Below are 19,811 nucleotides of genomic sequence, written 5' to 3'. Positions count from 1 at the left end.
TTAAAACACAGTTGGGCACCTGAACTACTCTGAGTAAAAAAACAATTCTGCAAAAACAGTTTCTACTCTGGTTCTGAAACACCAAATTCTGGTTCCTTCAATACCTAAAATGCTTTCAGAACAGAAGCAGATGCTGAAAACTACTACCATGAGAACAGCTGAAAGTATAGAAAAAGTATAAAAACCAAGTGTGTAGGGTAGCTGGACAGGCCGGTCAAGTGTTCTTTATTCATTTGACTAACAAGTATTTATTGAGTAGATACTAGATGCCAACTAGAGTGCTAAGCATCATTGTCTATTTTAGTAAACACAGAACACAGCTTTTGTCTGTAAAAAAACAATCTCCTACTCCATCAAAAAACTACAACCACCACCACAAGAAAAGAGAATTTAAATATAAATTCCTTCTACTTCCTATTTCCTTCATTATCTTTCCATTCTGAGTTGGTTATACAATAAATATACACATTCCATGCGCTTCTTTTGGAAGGGTGAAAGATAGCAAATGTTTCAAAAATTTTAAGGTAATTACAAATTGAAAACTAAAAATTTTTTAAATTAAAAACTAAAATTTGAATGAGAAAGAGTTTAGAACATGTTTTATTCTGGAAAGTAAAATGTTTGAGTCTTAGTTCTATGGTTTATTTTTTCTCTACATTTTCTCAATTCACATTTTTTCAAAACCAAAAACCCTCCGATAAAACAGAGTGTAAGAATGAATGCAGTACCAATAATTCTGATGGCTGATATTCCATTGAAAAAAATATTTAATAGTCAATTTTGCCACTGAATTAAAGTTCTTTGAAAATATCTTCTTTCCTTAATAGATAACATGACCTCAAACAATTAATGTTAATCAATTATTTATATCAGAATTTGGTATTGTATTTGTTGTTTAACAAATGCTTATAATCTTGCAAGTTGTCCAGATAACCACTTGGAAATTTAATTAATTTCAGGTTTTTCATCTTTACTATAAAAATAGTCACATTCATTCCTTATTTCTCAAAATTATTAGTAAAATTAAAGAACTTGTCGAATAAAAACAAAAAACAAAAAAAGCAAATGCTTAAAAATGTTTCTCCATTCACACATTTTTCTCTAAAAGTATCTGGGAATAAGTTGAGACCAATGTCTGTGGTCTCTGATTTCATCAATCTTCAGTACCGGAATGTTTGTACAAAGTATGAGTAGTACATACAGAACAATTATTCACACATTTAAATAGGGGGAAAGTGTAATCAAAAAAATATTAAGCTATATACTGATTTTAAGAACATAAAAGTAAACAATAGAAAACAACTTTAATCCACCAGTGAACTGTTTTTGCTTCCTCTCTCTCTTAAATTAAGGGCTCTGATTATAATCAAAGATCACGACAGGGACAGAGGAGGCAAAGGGCACCTGCAGTTCACATGTGGCAAGAGGCTTGGACAAGAGGAATTTCACCTCTCCCCTCATGGTACAGATTTTCACATAACCTAAAGCGTGTGGCTCTGGCAGCAGCTCATGAATGCCTGGATCCCAATCACAGGGATTTCAATCATTTTGTGAAATATTAAAACATTTTTTCAATTCACATTTAGAAATCCAAATTTTATACTATATGTCTCTATATGAAAAACATTCCACAGAATTAATTTAAAACAAAAAACAACTAGGAGAAACATTTCAGTTTCCTTTCCCACAGCAGAATCAAACAGTATGTTTATACAATGAAACTAGTAAAAGAGTAAAGTAAAAATTACATTTCTTAATTTTCTTAATATAGTTTAAGGTGGTAGAGTGGCTACTTTTTCTTTTAATGAAAATCTCTTTCCTATTCTCTTCATCATGTAATGTAGGACCTTTAACAATACAATGTACTGGAAAATAATTAAAAATCATTTCCTAAACTAATTAGTTTCGGAACCACCTCCCTGGTTTCTCCCATTCATCTTGTGCTTATAACCTTATAATATTAGCTCGAATTTCATCTCTGCCTGACATATTTCAAGCAGTGAAACAGATTAGTGCCTCAGAACACTTTATAGGGTTTCGTTATCAATCAGGTTATGTTCCCAGTGATGCTTGCAGCAGAATTATCTTATCCGAATGAACTCTCATGGACTGAAGTAAACAAAGCTACAGCCCACTCCTCTTCCATACTTCCCATTCATTTATTTCCTTTTTTTTTTAAACTTAGACTTACAGCACGTGCCACAGAAAGAGAGCGCGTTAAATATTCCTGGAGTGTCACAATATGTAATACAATAAAACAGATTACAACCCTACCTTTCTTTCACAGCAGTGGTGCCAAGCACAGGTACACCGGAGCAATCAATTTGTTCTGCAGACAGTAAGGCTTTCATAGAATACTAATGTAAAATCTCTTTTCTTTCTCCTTTGCCTTGACTCCCCAATGCCCAGGTCCCGACCAATACAAGGAGGAGGGCGGTATGTCTTCTGCTGAGATAACCACAACTACTAATCAAGTCTACGTGTACAAGGGCACAGGATTAAACCTCCACCAAGCTTGAGTCAGGGTTTGAGAGCAGCTAAACACACGCACAGCACAGTCAAAATTAAACACACACACACATACACCACGCACAAGCCACGAAAATACGGATGTGTCTACTTCAGTGAACTAATTCATCACACTTTTACCACTGATAGTTTTTTACCTCAGGGATATGAAATTAGCTCCTGTTGAAGTGAGGGCTTAGATTCAACATTACCTAACAATAATTAGTTCGTTTTTTTTTTCTCCCCAGAAAACGAGAATCATGATATTTTTTGCATTAAACTGTTCTTTGTTTTTAAAACAAGATTTGCACTATCCAATACAGTTTATATGGACTTAATCTCTCAAGTATTAACATAGGGTTAACAGACTCAGCAGGGATCCTGAAGATTTTACACTTTAAAAAGGGTATTATATAGTTCAAATCTACTTATCCAAGAAGAGCTTGTGTATTACCAACAATGAAAAAATATCTAAAAGATCTTCATTTAGCTTTTACATTAAATATAATCCCAAGATATTAAAAAATATTTTTGGGTCTCAACAATTACCTAAAAAAAAAAAATCTTTAAAATTTTACACTTATTCTGTGGTGGTATTTTTGATCTCCTAAATCTAGAGTTTTGAGGTTCCTTTCAATTGGATTGCATTTTCACTTGGCTTATTCTCCTTTTATTCAAAACATGAAAAGGTGTGCCAATCACTGAGTTAGGATGAGAACGGAAGTTGTTAAATGGTTACCAATATACAACACCTCATTTTAATTTGCTGCCTTAATTTTCAAATAAGTCTTGAAAAACACTGATAATCAAGGGACTACAAACTAAATAAGAATTAAGAACAAAACAGTCTAGATGACTGGAGAAACTTATGAGGAAGCTTTCTAAACCAGCTCTATGTTCATGTACACACTTGCCTTAGCACTGCTAAAATACATGTCTTATTTTGCACTCTTCCTTTTTCTTAAAAACAAAACAAAACAGCAGAACAATTAAGAAATACCAGGCTTTCAATGAAGTACTGCAATAATGTTTAACCGATACTGATGCCTTCGTCCTTGACACGCTGACCATGTCATCAGGCTTCTGTCATGTGATATCATGTCATTTCCCCACCTGGCTGGTGACCTTGTCCTCTAAATGACCTAAAGCTTCCCTCAAGTAGCAGGAGGCCCCTCCCCGCTGTCTCAGCAAGGTCGAATGGGTCAGCGTGTCCTCATCTATAATCCACCACCATTTGTCAGCAGGGAGGCTGGAGGAGGCAGGCTTGCTACAAGGGGAGAATGCCCAATTAGGCAGCTGTCACACAAAGCATAGGCTGCGAAATTATCCCCTGTCAAAAGAAAGAGCAGCTGCGGGTGCCAATTACAGCAACCTTTCAACCCTTTAGGTACTGGAAACTACACAGAAGTAAATGAAGAACAATTAGTGATAACAAATCGATGAATTAGGACAGTAAATTAGAAATGACTAGCAGGTGAGCGTGGGTCATACATGACAGAAGGGCATACCAGACTCCAGGCAAGGGCAGGGATGCACAGAATCACACTGCCCTTTCCTTGCAGATAGATTTCCCCTCCAGGCTTTTCTTTTGGCAAACCTAAAATCCTCTCAAACAGCCATAACCTAAAAGAGTATATACCTTTTTACTTTCCTGGGAGGACCCAAAGATACTGCTTCTTGACAGGAGCAAAATGGTCCAGAATAAGAAGTCTAGATAGTTCTAAACTGTTCTTCTAATACCATTCATCACGGCATCCCCAGAAGCTTCATTATCTGTGGGCCCCAAAGTCCAACATATCAGTTCAAATAAGCACAGTGTGTTATGTCCACCTTCCGGAAGTATGTGCCCTAGTTCTACTTTAGTTACACTTACACGGAAGCATCTTCTTTGAGAAAGAAACAACCAAATTCCAAGAAAGCTTTATGTTAACATTGTAATGTTGAATGGAAGTTTCCCTACAGACATGATTTTTTGCATAAAGAAATAACTTTAAGCGCCTCTGTACCTGATCTACACAAAGAAGTATCAACTATAAAAATTTCTTGGATTATTTGGCTCTAATCCTACAGAGGTGATACGCATTAAGTCTCAAGCTTAGAAAGCCAGTTTATTTGGACTCTTTCCAACTGATGTCCTGTAGTTAGCACTCACAGGCAACAGAGGAGGAGCAAGTCCCACAGAAGAGAGGGAAGCCAGTATGGCTGTCAAGTGGTTATGCACACGGTTTCACTGTGCTTTAAAAAGTCCGTATGTTGACAAACAACTTTCTTAGAGGCTATTTGAAATGAAAATTGCTTTTCTCCTTCCTGAGGAAAAACACATGTGTCTTTTTATACCAATTCTCTGAAAGTTGAGAAACTGAATGATAGATGTTGTATTTTCTGAAGACTCAAGAATGGCTACCCACTCCAGTATTCTTGCCAGGAGAATTCCATGGACAGAGGAGCCTGGCGGGCTACAATTCATGGGGTTGCGAAGAGTCGGACACGACTGAGCGACTTTTACTTTCAAGCTAAACTGATTTACTGAAATTCCAAGTCACACATGTAAAAGTGAAGAAGAGAAGGTGAGGTAATAAAGAAGTATTTTTTTCAACCCTCCCCAACCAATTAAAAATAAATCAGTTAACAGAAAAAGTTTCTAATTCCTGCTTCCTCAGTCAAGCCATCTGATAAAATTTCTAAGAGGTGAATGGCACGGGGAGAAAACTTCTCCTATAAAGTTTATCTAAGAATTTTATTTATAAATTATGTTTCTTCCTTTAAAAAAAAAGGCATTTATACATTTTCTTAAGTTTAGATTGCAGTCTTCTAAAGGAATTCAAAGTAATGGCAAGGAGACAGAAATGAAGGAGTTAATGCCTTTAGAATTCAGCTTCCATCATACATGGGTGACTATCTCTTTAAATAATTTAAATCCTCTCCATCAACTACAAAGCTGTTTTGAAGCCATTTAGCTTTGTTCTTTACATGTGTTCTAATTAAGAAATGACCTTGTCATCACACACACCAGAAATCCAGGATTATTTCCTACAGCAAAAATTCACAGAGCCACCCCCCAAAAAAGAAAAACAGGGGAAAAAATAGACTTCTTCCACACTTCCTCACTAAAGGAAGTTGTTGGTTGGTTGAATGCTGAAGCAGTTTCACCGCATAATTTTTTGTTGTTGTTGAATGTCACAGGGCGGGTTAGTGTGACCTTGAGCCGCATCAGCAGCACAGCAAGGGTCGAGATGCCTGCAGGCGCCCTTGTACTGGATTTGCAAGACAAAAACCTTCAAACTGGCTGAAGGACATCTTAAATCTCTTCAAAGGTTTTCCGAACTAATCTGGGCTGCTCTTAGCAGGATCTGTGCCAGTGTGCAAAGCAAAATTAAAAACAAGGTCTTTGACAGGATGTTGTCTCCTCTTAACCCTTCCCAAGCAGAACAGAACAAATCACAAGCATTTGGGAGACAGTTTATCTAGAAGCCTTTCTTCATAACAAATTATGGAAGCAAGCAATCACAAAGGATGAGGCAGCTATTAGTCCTTAAAACGAAACCCTCCCACTGCGAGCAAAGATTTTGGGTGGGATTTCTTTTTTTCTAGATCATATTATAGTGTAGAGCATATTAAACTTAAATTCTATTTGTTTATCTTTTAGAGTTGCTACAAGTGATGTGTTAAGACTAAGGAAATATTTTCATTGACATTAATCTCAATTTCAATTTATTTTTAAAGAATAAGCTTTTAGCTGGTTAAGTCATAAATTTCATGTTGCATACAGCTTCTAAAATTAAAATAATTTTTAAAAATGCATGATATGTTTACTAAAGTTCTTATTCCTAACATGATGAATACACTGGTAAGAGGGGGCAAATATCAGAATAGTGAAAGTGAACATAAGTAAAACAAGATAAGACAGTCTCAGCCTTATTACAAGAAATCAGCAAGACATCTTTTTTTTATTGTAATGTTATAGTATTTCTACTGTAGGCCAAAAAAGAAGGTATTAATGCCAGCAGAGGGTGTGCGTCTTCTCTGCAGTACCCTTAAAATTTAATTTAGTGGCTACAGCTCTCAGGAAATAATCTAAGCGAAAAAAGAGCTATAATATTTAAAATGCAATAACCTAAAATCAGTGTAACCTGTGACATGTTTCTCATCACATATAATATATGCCATAATTAGTTATAAAGAGTATTTAGTATAAGGTATAAAATATATTAAGGTCCAACAGATTGCAAATTATACTTGTCTGAAAATACAGACTTGAGTTTAAGTTTATGCTGAGTGGAAACCAAACTAACTCACTTGAATTTGGATATGCCAGGGGTCCCCAACACCTAGGCCATGGATCAGTACCAGTCAGTGGCCTGTTAGGAACCAGGCCTAATTGCAGGAGGTCAGCAGCAGACAAGTGAGTGAACCTTCATCTGTATTTACGGCTGCTCCCCATCACTCTCCCATTACCCTAAGATGGGACCAGCTAGTTGCAGGAAAACCAGCGCAGGGCTTCTATTAATTCTGCATTATGTTGAGTTGTATGATTATTTCAATATATATCACAATGTAATAAAAACAGAAATAAAGTGCATAATAAATTTTATGTGTTTGAATTTTCTGAAGCCATTCCCCGCCCCTTCCCCCAGTCCGTGGAAAAACTGTCTTCCATGAAACTTGTCCTTGATGCCAGAAAGGTTGGGGACCAGTGAGATACGGTTTCCCAAATGGGGCAGGAAAAGGGTAAAGTATACCTAGTAAGTATATAACATGAGAGTGAACATGTGAAGTTTTCTTTAGTCACTGTGCAAAAGGAGACAGGGTGTAAGTGCTAAATGCTAATGCTGAGGTTTGTAAGAAGTTCAGCAGGAACAGAGTGGGCTGTGCTATGCCCAAGGTTAGGCTAAGATCATGGCATCTGGTCCCATCACTTCATGGCAAATAGATGGGGAAACAGAATTGATGCTTTTGAAGTGTGATGTTGGAGAAGACTCTTGAGAGTCCCTTGGACTGCAAGGAGATCCAACCAGTCCATTCTGAAGGAGATCAGTCCTGGGTGTTCACTGGAAGGACTGATGCTGAAGCTGGAACTCCAATACTTTGGCCACCTCATGCGAAGAGTTGAGTCATTGGAAAAGACTCTGATGCTGGGAGGGATTGGGGGCAGAAGGAGAACAGGACGACAGAGGATGAGATGGCTGGATGGCATCACCGACTCAATGCACATGAGTTTGGGTGAACTCTGGGAGTTGATGATGGACAGGGAGGCCTGGCGTGCTGCGATTCATAGGGTTACAAAGAGTCAGACACGACTGAGGAACTGAACTGACTGATGCCCAGGGTGGTGATCAGTGATGGTTAAAAAAATGAGGAGGGAGAAGAGAATGGCAGTCACTCTAGGTTCAGAAACAGCACTCAAATGCAGGGAGCTACTTAGTGGGATACAGGAAGCAGTGGCCCAATGTGACTAGAGATTAGGCTGAAAACACAATTGGGACCAAGGACTCTGAATCAAGGTCATGTCAAGGAGTTGGCATTTATCTGGTGAGCAGTAGGAGGTTTACAGGCAATGGTGTGACTAAATGAATGTTAGATCACAAAAACAAAAACAGAGCTGTAGAGCTGCTGATGGCTCGGAGGCGAAAGAAACTGAAACAAATTAGTGTGGAGAAGAAAACAAGTCAAATAAGGTAGGAGCAGGAGAGCTGAAGAAAAAGACAACTCTGAAAAACAATGAAACCTGGTTTAAATATTTAGATAGCGATATATCTAACATAAATGTGTTACAAAATAGGGTATTTTCAATAGCAAGTTCATTAAGTAAAAAAAAGAAAATAATTATAATGTTTCGAGCCTAGGTTTGTAGAATACACGGCAATATGATGTACGAATTTACAAGAAAACTAAAGGTATTTAACAAAGAGAATCAGATTCTGTTAGAGATTTGAAGTTTGTATATTTCAAATAGCAATCTTCACTAAGTATCAGGTAAGGATTTTGCTTATAAGGCTGCAACATGTACTTTTTCAGAAGAGTGTGATTGCAGAGTTCCCTTGGCTATAAGAGAGAGACGTGCATGCTTAGTCACTCAGTCGTGTCCGACTCTTTGTGACCCTATGGACTGTAGCCTGCCAGCCTCCCCTGTCCATGGGATTTCCCAGGCAAGAATCCTGGAGCAGGTTGCCAATTCCTTCTCCAATAAGGGACAGAGGCCTGGCTTAAACCATAAAGTCATTGTTGGAGCTCAGAGTTTCATCAACACTAATGAAAATAAAATTAAGTTAGCAAACATTTACTGACTGGTTACTATGTTTAGGACACAGACTTAAAAAATAAAAAGTCCCCAACATTCTATCAGCTTTGTGCTTCTAGTCTGTCACTCATAAAGATAAAGCCCCAAATTACAGCTCACACGACAACACCAACACACAACACAAAGACTGATGAGCGAACAGAATAGAGCCGTCAGTGAGTTAACAGGAGTGTGTGGACGAGCAGCCATCTTGGTGCTCCCATGCAGCTGACAAGTATGTACAACGCACGCCCAGGACACTCCCGGAAGACCCAGTCCCCTTTCAATTTGAAGAGAGTCGTCAAACACTCTAGGAGGCTGACTGTCCTGCTAAGACCTCAGAAAGAATTCAACAGAGTATCAGCCAAGGTAAGAGGGTAGAGAGTGACAAAGAACAGAAGTCACTAGGGCCAAGTCACTATCTGCCAGAGAGCAGACTGGACTCCCAGAAAAGGAGAGCCAGCATCAGGGATCATGTTGAGGCAAGTGGAGGGGAAGGTCAAACAGAGGAGAGAAGAAGGAAAGGTCTCGAAGGGAAGACTTCCCACTCCACTGAAAACGATATAAACTTTACTTTGTGAAATAGGAAAATGACCAAACCTCCAAGCCCTCTGGAGTAAGGAGAATCATCATAGAAGAAGTATTTGGAAGTTTATTAGTCATAAAAAGGGCTAGCACGTAAAAGCCAGGGTACTGACAGGGCATAACTAGGAATGACCTTACTGAGTATCCACAAATAAAATGACTTCTCCTTGAGTAAGCATCTCCTTCTTACAGCTGCCAAGCCAACACTGGTAATAAGCTCCAGCACATTCTATGTCTAGACATTAATAGAAGAGTAGGTAACATGATAGACCTTGCAGATACTTAAAAAAAAATAAAAAGACTATTAATCTATAAACAAAAAACCTAGGTTACAACATGATCAAAATAAAAAATACAGAATATTCTGTTGGCAATTAAAGAGAATTCTTATAAAGCAGCAGTTCCCAAAGTGTGGTCCAGGGACTCCAATGCAACCCATGATGCATTCAGGAGGCACATGAAGTCAATACTACTTTCATAACACCAAACTGTTATCTGCTTTCTTGTCTCTTTCTCTTCTAAGTGGACAATGGAGTCGTCCAGGGCTACAGGATATGTAGCACTCTGTGGACGAGTCCTGGAATGCATACTTGTGTAATCCTGTGTTTTAAAGTTTTTCTCAGTTTAAAATTTCTAATATGGTAAATATTGGTTGATATGACCCTCTAAACAAAAACTCTCTGGGGTCCCTCAATATTTTAAGAGTACAAAAGGGTCCGGAGGCAAGAAGTTTGAAAAACTGCTGCTGGTTTACTAAAGCAAAGAAGTACTTCTTGAGAAGCACAATCTTGGTTTTAATCTTCAAATGAAATCTCTCCTTTCTAATTTTCAAGAATTTACATTATAACTGTGACTGATAAACACTGTTCTCTGTGCAGAAATGCTTCCAAAACACTAGGGGGAAAATAAAAGGATGACCTTTTAAAAAGACTACAGGGGATATATTCTTAATTTACAAGAAGCAATGACTCCACATATATTTATAAAGAAGCTGCTATGTTGAGAGCTGAAGATAGAAGAGTAACTAGGTAATAGACCAGCCTTTAGCGGACCCACAATATTGCCAGAAAAAAATATAATCAGTGACATAATGAGATACTACTATAAGAGAAGGCATGAACAAAGTGTAAAAAGCATGGAAGGGCAAATTCTTGGGAAGAAGATGGGATGAAAAGGCAAGCAACGCTTTTTTTAGTGAAGACACTCCACAGAGGTGGTATGCAAATTGACTTAACACAAGCAAGGCTTTGCCAATTAGAAAAGAAGCTAAAAGCATACTAAAAGTAGGAGGAGCATCAGTCTGAGCAGGGTAGCAGAGCAATACAGTGTGTTCCAGAAACTAGGTAATTCACTTAAAAAACAAAAATTACAAGTAATTCTGTGCTCAGTTGCTCAGTCATGTCCAACTCTTTGCTATCACATGGACAACTGCACTCCAGGCTCCTCTGTCCTTGGAATTTTTCAGGCAAGAATACTGGAGGGGGTTGCCATTTCCTCCTCCAGAGGACCTAAACTTTCACACAATTTGACAAAGTAATTTGCTATCTTTTGAATTTAATGATCAAAGATTTGGATGTATAATTTGTATGTATGTTTCTTAATTTTCAATCTACCTTAGATAGAAGCTTTTTAAAAGCACGGTAAAAGTAAGTTACTAACATAATCAAGTGAAAACAACCAAACAAAAACTAGTACTCCACCACAAAAATTTCGAAAAGCTTAGCACACAGGCTGCAAGGTGGTGGAGAGGAAGGGTAGCAATAGCAGGAAATAAAAACTTCAGGCTAGAAGCTTGCATGGCTTCCCAGATGGTGCTAGTGGTAAAGAAGCCACCTGCCAATGCAGGAAACATAAGAGACGTGGGTTCAATACCTGGATCGGGAAGATCCCTTGGAGAAGGGCTTGGCAACTCATTCTAGTTTTCTGGCCTGGAGAATTCCATGGACAGAGGAGCCTGGTAGGCTACAGTCTATGGGGTCACACAGAGTCGGACAATGACTGAGTGACTTAGTATGCAGAAGCTTGCACAGATTATACTATCAACAATTTCTCTAAAAGTAAATGCAAAAAAGAAAATAAATAGGGTTTGAAAATTACTAGCATAGCTCTAATCTAGAATGGAGAAATTCTAATTATCTAAATAAAGTACATAATAAGCTCCACTATCAGAATCACACCAATTTCAGATATGCAAACCACAGGCCACATGGTTGAAGCGCAAAATGTACCAGAGAATCAAGGAAAATATCAGATTGAAAACAGTTAATTAAAAAAAACACCCAGGATCTGTGTAAGAAGAGAAAGTGAATTGACACTTAATTAAAATAATTTTAAAATATGTTGATTTAATTCATTTGAAACCTTTCATGGTAGAGGGAAAAAAACCTTAGTCGAAACAGAGGCTAGGTATAGTGGGAATTTTCCTCCTAAAATACTGTTAGTGATATCAACTGAAGTATTAAGTAAAAAAAAAAACAAAAAAACACTTATGGAAAATCAATTTTTATAGACATCAAATTCAGAAAAATGTTAATTATATGAATGTTTCCCATTGTAATGGTAAATCAGGATTGATTGAAGAAAGTCTCGCCTTTTTTTTTTTTTTATGGTCATTTTGCTCCTGGCATAACTGAATTATTTTGACCAAAGAAGTAACACAGCAGAGTGGAGTTTTGGAAAGAACTAGCACCTGTGAGAGACTGCAACAAAGACATCAGCATGGAGGCTTAGCAGCACAAGAGCTCCAGAAGAGAAAGAACTCTGAACCCAAATGCTGGTCATGGGAAAGGAAACTAACGATTGGGTGGAAGCTACCTTGGGAACTAACAATGCAGAACATCCAAATTTTCTTGCCCAGGGCATCCACGAAACCAGGGAAGCATAAGTGAGATAGCCAAGTTAGTTTATGGCCAAGAAATTCAATAAACCCCAATGACTCACCCAGATTCTGGACTGATCTTGATTTCACCAACAGCAAGCACAAAGGGAAACCTTTGTGTAGAAGTTTAAATACTTTTTAAAAGCAGTATTTCTTTAAAAACTTACTTTAAGAAGCTATATAAAGTTATATAAAGCTTTATAAAGTTCAGAGAAGATTTCCCATGTTGACAATTAGCCTCACTTCCAATCTGGTAACCCGAACTGTTAGAAGCAGCTAAATTACTGGCCCACATTTTTGTTTCTTCATATAGATACTATATATGACAAAAAAGTTTTTAACACTTTAGACATCTGTTGAAATAGTCATCAACAATTTAACCAAACTTGGAAAAAAATAATGTACAAAAAAGCACCATTCCCAATGAGAAATCATGAGATATAACAATAAAACTCCATTTAGAAAATGAGTATATTCAAGTGTTTTAAGCTAAACTGAGTTATGGCTAATAATCCACTTCTACCCAAGATATTAAGTTTTTTTAATCAATATTTATCAAAATTAGTTATATACGTTACACACTAAGATGAACAGAGCACAGAAAATACATGGGGCCCTTTAAAATACAATAAAGGGGGAAATCTTGGTCTAAGACATTAAGAAGCTTTATAAACACTCATGTTTCATATGGTTTACAATATTATTAATTAAATACTTTTCCTTTTTTCCTAATCATCCTCTTTGACTTCTTATTCAGGACATTACTATACTTAAAAATATAACTAGTTTCAAAGTGGAGTTGTATTACAGACAAACCATGGTAAAACCTTATGAAACATTAATATATTAGTTCAGAGTTTTCAATCTATTCTGTCAAATACTAGATATATTCAAGATCTTCCTATTGGAGACTGATAGTCCATGGGCTAATGGAAGGCCTAGTGAATAGGTATTTTATAATATGATTAAACTTCTCCCAAACTTATTTGGCCATGAGTTTCTCATTCAAAAGGAAAAACTGTTCAACAGGACATATTATAGAAACAATACACTTAACATATTCATTTTTAAAATCTTAAATATTTAAAAACATATATAAATGACAGAGATAATCACTAATAATTCAAATTTAATTGCTTTGAAAGTTGTTCACTGTGTATTCTAAATAATCTATCTGCTATCTGGAACAAAGACCTAAATTTGGCCATTTTTTCAAGGACAATTTATTGGCTATGTATGTTTACCATCTGGCTATAACAATTTATTTACCAACTGTCAAAAGTGGTTGGAGCTTAGCACAAAACAAGGGTGGTGACAAATTAAGAGCAACAAACAAGACATAATTATATCTTGATGGTCACAAGAATATGAATCATTAGAATTTTCATTTTTACAAACTAAAAATCAAGAATTAGGATTTAACATCAACTATATTCCAACAAATATAAGAGCATATTTCAGACTATCAAACAGATATCAATACATAATTATCCCTGAGTAAAATAACTTTGAATATTTATAAATAAAAGTTAGGTTGAGGAAAAAGATAAGTGAATATGTGAAAAAATGACTAGCAATCAATAACCACTAATAACTTTATCATGTTTTTATTTAATAAGTATAACATTTCAAAGATTTCCTTGCCTAAATTACAAGAAAGAATAAAGAGAAGTGGAATATTGAAAGAAAAACCTCATCACTAGATTTTCTGAACATAATTAAAACAGTGAAGAAAAAGGAGTTAGTATTATCACTGTGCCAACTATATGATACCTACACGTAGAGAACAAATCTGGCTCAAAGTTGCCATCCCCCTACTGAAACATCATGGTACATAAAACACCATGAATTTAGGATAATCTATCTGCTATGTCTCTTCCAAAACAGAGCTTTCAGTTAGCTGAACTCTTCACAACTAATAATGACCCCAATAATCAGTCACCATGCCTTTTCCCTGTTTACCTATTGTTCTTCTGTCCATGCGCAAGTAGCATAAGGTCCAAGAACTTAAGACGTGACAAACGCATCAGGTTGTAGCTATACTACAAAACAAGTTAAGTCCTAGTAGAATTAGCCACTCACTTATCTCTTTCTGCAGCCCATCTACTCATGATAATTTAATCAGATTTTTAAATCACTTCTCAGAAATGCTGAAATACTATCTGCCTTGGAAGAGGTACCCATTTTATATAATTCAAAGAGTAATCACTGACTTATACTGTAATAAACCCACAAAAACCAAATATACTTCTATTTTTCCTCCAAATGACAATTAACTTTTTATCTGAAATCAGATTGCTATTTATATTAATTGTCCATTCTCTCTGGTTTCTGGAAATAATTTTTGTTTTTTATCTGGTAAAAAAACAAAAGCATCATTAACATAAATGCTGTTCTTCTTTTAAACATCTCAATCACTCTCTCCAGAAGTAATCCACACCTCTGAATTCTCAAGAATGTTGTCTGTGTCTTTCTTATGGCATTTAACCTCTTCCTATTGTTTGATGATACTTATTTACCTATATTTATTCTTTCCCTGTAAGTTCCTTAGTTATAAGAGCATATCCTATTCAATTAAAAACACACATACACACACACTGCATAATAAAGTTATTTGCACAGACAAAGCACAAAACACAAATCTGGTAATTATAAGCTCATTTATAACTAAGAAAGGACTGTCTGAAATACACTGAAGTCACAATGATTAAGCTTAAGAACTCAGGAAAAAAATTCTCACCGTCCATCTCCAAGGCTAGAGTCTCTGCTTTCTGAGAAAGGAAATCGAGAAGGCTGCTGAAAAGTAACTCTGATGTCATTTGGAGTCTTCAGATTCCCGCTCCTCCTTCAATCTAGTGAGTATCTTAGGAAGAGGAAAAAAAGAGTTTGGCATCTATTCCAAACCAGATTCTGGAGTATCTTTTGTGGAGTTCTGTAAACTTCTCTTAGTATCTTTTCTTGCTCAAGTTCAATAGAGTCATTTCACAAAGAAATATGAGTTGTTTATGAAATACTAATTTACCACTAAAGGCAAGTAACAGATTTTTGCTTCTTAGACAATACATTTACTTGATACAAGTAGATGATTCAAGAAAACAAACTGTGAAAAAGGTTGATAGTTGCTAAGAAGCACTTAGTAACCCGTTAATTTCATATTTCTATCAAATTAATCCAATAAAGTTACATCTAAAAATTCTAAATCCTCCCAAAGATGTATTTCCAAAGTTTCTTAAAAAGAAAAAAAATTGCTAGTTTCATATTAAGCTTTGTCTGTTTCAATATATTACCTATGTAACCTTCCCAGAAAAAAATTTGGTAATAAATATCAAATATTTTACGTATACAGAAAGACTTCTACATCTATGTCCAAAGCAATTTTATTTTTAATAGCCAAAAACTGGAAACAACTCAAATTCCCATCAATAGGTGAATGAATTATGGTATATCCATACAATGGAACATTTACTACTCAGCACTCAACAACAAAAAATGATATACTGTTGATATAAACAGCATTAATTAATTTCAAAATAACTGTGCTGAATACAAGAACCCAGACAAAAAGGAATACATAGTGTGTGATTCTATAAGCCTGAAAATGTAGTAAATGCAAATTAATCAACAGGGAGAGTAAACAGATCAGTGGTTGTCTGGGAATAGTTGTGAAAAGTTATAAGAAGATGGGATTACAAAAGAGCATGATCTTAACTGTGGTGCTAATTTAATGGGTATACACATATGTCAAAATTTATCAAATTGCATACCTTAAATATGTGCATTTTATGTCAATTACATTTCAATGAAGCTAAAAACTTGTATTTCTTAAAATGTTGTATGCCCCTTGATATAGCAATTCTAAGTATAGAATTTTTCCTAATGAGGAAAAAAAAATTAAGAGGATATGTACACATATTTAGCCATAAGCATGTCATTACATACTACATAGCCACTAAACTATTCTATAAGGGAATCAAGTTTCAGGGAATAATATACAATATTATATATTAGTGATAAAACAGGAAACATTATGTTCTGTGTAACTGAATTTTTGTTTTAAAATTATACAAAAATAAATATAGTAATTATTCTTCCAGGTACAGGTTACTTTTTTTTTTTCTTTTTCCTTATCTGTATTTTTTAGTTTCTTCACAATAAACGTGTATTACTTTATAATAAATAAAACAAGTTAAAGGATGAAACATCAACAGTTTACCACTGTCTAATCCCTTGTATGTGTATAAAGCAAACACCCGTAGGAGGTAGTGTACAGTCCCGATTTCTGGGTTATCATGTCACCCTCACCAGTGACCTACCAAACAAGAGTGAGAAAAGGGCAGGTCTGACAGGATGAAAGGGTGTCATGCCAGTTACAGAGCACTTTCATAGACATGACCTCGTTGAATATTCGTAACTCAGTGAAACAAGCAGGGGAGGCCTTTATCCCATTTTACAGAGGAGAAACGGTACGCAGGGCAGGGCAGGGCAGGTTAAGTGTCATGCCCCAAATGATAGATCCTAGACTCAAATTAGGCCTTGAGTATAGATTCTGATAGGACTTCTGAGAGAGTCAGGAATAATCACTTCTGATAATTTATAAGGCAGTGCTTTATACTTGAACTTAAAAATAACCATATTTAGAATCAATTTAGTATTCCTATTAGAATATGCCAGTTCAGTTCAGTTCAGTTCAGTCACTCAGTCGTGTCCGACTCTCTACGACCCCATGAATCGCAGCACGCCAGGCTTCCCTGTCCATCACCAGCTCCCAGAGTTCCCTAAACTCCCAGTCCACCAACTAGGAAGCTACACCCAAGACAACTCTATCCTGCCCCTTGTCAATGTTCTAACTATTCAATTTTTAGTTCCATAAAAAACCTATTTTCTTTCATTTCAAGTTGGAAAAGAAAGTAATTACAAGTATATTTTTGAGTACAATAACTACAAGTTAATGACAAAAGGTCTAACTTAATTTACTTTAGAATACCACCTTTTGGGCCATACCTTTTTTGGCACATGGGCAGACAAGAAACAGTCTTGAAACAGCCATATTCACTGAAGAATATGACCAATTCTTGACAAGAGCAAAATTAAACATCTTCAGAGGCTTCGCTACCACTCTCACCAGCACTCCCAGGACTACGAGAGACTCAACGGAAGGAAAAGATAGCTCTCATTTACTGGACAGTTCCCATGCATCAAGTACTGCACTAAGCTCTATACAACCCTACGAGATGGAGGAGCCTGGTAGAATACAGTCCACAGGATCGCAAAGAGCCGGACACGCCTGAGCGACTTTACTTTTCTACAAGATGATGACTATAATCCTCATTTTATAGATGAGGAAACTGAGTTTAAGTTACCCCAAATTACAGAACTAGTAAGAACTTAAAAGTGGAATTCAAACCCTGTTATATTTTACTTGCAAACAAGACAAGGCCTTGACAGTTCTCTGGAGCATAATTCCAGACTTTTTTCTAATACTACTCACTTCCCATAATAGTACATAAAGTTCATGAGTCTACATTCTTTCATGTAGAGAGGAAACAATATGCAGTATCCACAGTTCATGTTTGATATTTTGCCACATACTAGAATTGTTTTATCTATTAAAGCATTATTATAACCTTTCTGAGCTAAACTTACAACCATATGAAGAATAAGTTAAAAGAATACTTAAATAAAAATTAGTAAGATAATATAAAATCAACAGCTATCACAGAATATGAATAAATGGAAAAATAAGCCTTAAATCCAAATCATTGAAACAATATGCCAGATGTGTTGTAAATCATGAAGAAAGGAAGCATGCCTATGAATAAAAAAACAAATAAATGATGAAAACATTCAAATGATTTCTTATAATTATAAAGTATTATGCAATTGTTAAAATATATGTTTCCAAAGGATAAGAAGATATTAAGAAGAGGTGGCAAGAATACACAGAAGAACTATACAAAAAAGATCTTCATGACCCAGATAACCACAATGGTATGATCACTCACCAAGAGCCAGACATCCTGCAATGCAAAGTCAAGTGGGCCATAGGAAGCACCACTATGAACAAAGCTAGTGGAGGTGATGCAATTCCAGTTGAGCTATTTCAAATTCTAAAAGATGATGTTGTTAAAGCGCTGCACTCAATATGTCAGCACATCTGAAAAACTCAGCAGTGGCCACAGGACACTTTTCATTCCAACACCAAAGAAAGACAATGCCAAAGAATGTTCAAATTCTCACACAACTGCACTCATCTCACACACTAGCAGAGTAATGCTCAAAATTCTCCAAGCTAGGCTTCAACAGTACATGAACTGAGAAATTCCAGACGTTCAAGCTAGATTTAGAAAAGGCAGAGGAACCAGAGATCAAATTTCCAACATCCGTTGGATCACAGAAAAAGCAAGAGGGTTCCAGAAAAATGTCTGCTTCTGCTTTATTGACTATGCCAAAGTATTTGACTGTGTGCATCATAACAAACTGTGGAAAAGTCTTAAAGAGATGGGAATACCAGACCACCTGACCTGCCTCCTGAGAAACCTGGATACAGGTCAAGAAGCAACAGTTAGAACCGGACACGAAACAACAGACTGGTTCAAAACTGGGAAAGGAGTAGGTCAAGGCTGTATATTGTCACCCTGCTTATTTAACTTACATGCAGAGTACATCATGAGAAATGCTGGGCTGGAGGAAGCACAAGCTGGAATCAAGACTGCGGGAGAAATATCAATAACCTCAGATATGCAGATGACACCACCTTTATGGCAGAAAGTGAAGAGGAACTAAACAGCCTCTTGATGAAAGTGAAAGGAGAATGAAAAAGCCAGCTTAAAATTCAACATACAAAAAACAAAGATCATGGCATCTGGTCCCATCACTTCATGGCAAATAGACACGGAAACAATGGAAACAGTCAAAGACTTTCTTTCCTTGGATTCTAAAATCACTGGGGACAGTGACTGCAACCATGAAATTAAAATATACTTGCTCCTTGGAAGAAAAGCTATGACCAACCTGGACAGCTTATTAAAAAGCGGAGACATTACTTTGCCAACAAAGGTCCATCTAGTCAAAGCTATGGTTTTTCCAGTAGTCATCTGTGGATGTGAGAGTTGGACCAGAAAGAAGGCTGAGCACCAGAGGACTGATGCTTTTGCACTGTGGTGTTAGAGAAGACTTTTCGGAGTCCCTTGGACTGCAAGGAGATGAAACACATCAATTATAAAGGAAATCAGTCCTGAATATTCATTGGAAGGACTGATGCTGAAGCTCCAATCCTCTGGCCACCTGATGCAAAGCACTGACTAACTGAGAAAGACCCTGACGCTGGGAAAGACTGAAGGCAGGAGGAGAAGGGGATGACAGAGGATGAGATGGTTGGATGGCATCACCGACTCAATAGATACGAGTTTGAGCAAGCTCCGGGAGATGGTGAAGGACAGGGAAGCCTGATGCGCTGCGTTTCATAGGGTCTCAAAGGGTCAGACACAACTGAGCAACTGAACAACGACAAAAAGAATATGTCACCGTAACTTGGCCAGAATGTGACTGTCAAGAAAGCAAGGT

General features: G+C 36.5%; 1 protein-coding gene across 6 annotated transcripts in view; it reads right to left on the bottom strand.

Moving 5' to 3' along the window:
* The window catches only part of NRIP1 (nuclear receptor interacting protein 1), a 99,633-nt gene that overhangs the window by 37,043 nt on the left and 42,779 nt on the right, over positions 1-19,811 (bottom strand). For 3 of the 6 annotated variants that reach the window (XM_042230194.1, XM_004002823.4, XM_015092390.4), the window contains exon 3: positions 14,989-15,111. The exons of the other annotated variants lie outside the window; for them this stretch is intronic. The gene's annotated coding sequence lies outside the window, so the exon portion shown is untranslated. The remainder of the gene's footprint in view (positions 1-14,988; positions 15,112-19,811) is intronic. 6 annotated transcript variants of the gene reach the window in all.

The sequence above is a fragment of the Ovis aries genome, chromosome 1, assembly GCF_016772045.2.
Source record: "Ovis aries strain OAR_USU_Benz2616 breed Rambouillet chromosome 1, ARS-UI_Ramb_v3.0, whole genome shotgun sequence".
NCBI lineage: Eukaryota > Metazoa > Chordata > Mammalia > Artiodactyla > Bovidae > Ovis > Ovis aries.
Note: the sequence above shows the minus strand (reverse complement) of the source record. Positions and strands in the feature narration are given on the sequence as shown.